An 864-nucleotide genomic window follows, 5' to 3' on the forward strand; every position below is an offset into this window, starting at 1 on the left:
TACCACGTTCCTCCCTTCCTCCCTCCCTCCCTCCCTCCCTCCCTCCCTCCCTCCCTCCCTCCCTCCCTCCCTCCCTCCCTCCCTCCCTCCCTCCCTCCCTCCTACTCAACCTGATCTCCTCGAGAGCATATTGCATGTGACATGTGGAAGTGAACCTACAGCAGTAGGAGTCTGTCGGATTCCGTCTGCTCCTCCCCCTCCTCTCATTTCACCTCCGGCGATCTTGGAGCAAGTCTGAGAGCTCCTTGCAGAGCGCGGAAAGCAGCCTGGAAGGAGAGACGATCATGAAACTGGGGATGAAGCAACATCTCCCCATCCTAGATGCGATTCGCTTTCGTCACCTCAGTCTGGTCGTTGAGAGTGAAGGCAATCGAGTTTCGCAAGAAGATTGCCTGCGAAATCAGCGATGTGATCAAGAGAGAATGACGAGGACAAGGACGGCAGAGAAGGGAGGAGAGCGGAGAGGGAGAAGTTACAGCAGCACTAGTCTGTTCAAGCGGAAGCTCGAAGATAGCTTGAGGAGGCCAGAGATTTACCTGTACGATGGTTGAATATCAGTCAGCAAAGGAGAAGACAGAATGAGGAGAGGAAAGGAGAGGAATAAAAGTTGGTACCGAACTCAACGTCGACTCGGCATGGAGGAGGAAGAGAAGACGGAGGAGGCAATAGCGAGTTACGAGACGAGGTCTCATTCTCCTCGTCTCCGTCCTCATCATCCTTCACAAGGTCGACTGGCTGGTGTCATCAGCATCCCTGCAGCCATCTGTCACTCTCATTCTTCATCCTTCTTGCAATCTTAATCCTTCCCTCAACTCCTCTTCCTCCCTCCCCTTCCCCCTCCTCTTCCTCCTCCTCCCTCCTCTC

Source organism: Guillardia theta (genome assembly GCF_000315625.1).
Source record: "Guillardia theta CCMP2712 unplaced genomic scaffold GUITHscaffold_51, whole genome shotgun sequence".
NCBI lineage: Eukaryota > Cryptophyceae > Pyrenomonadales > Geminigeraceae > Guillardia > Guillardia theta.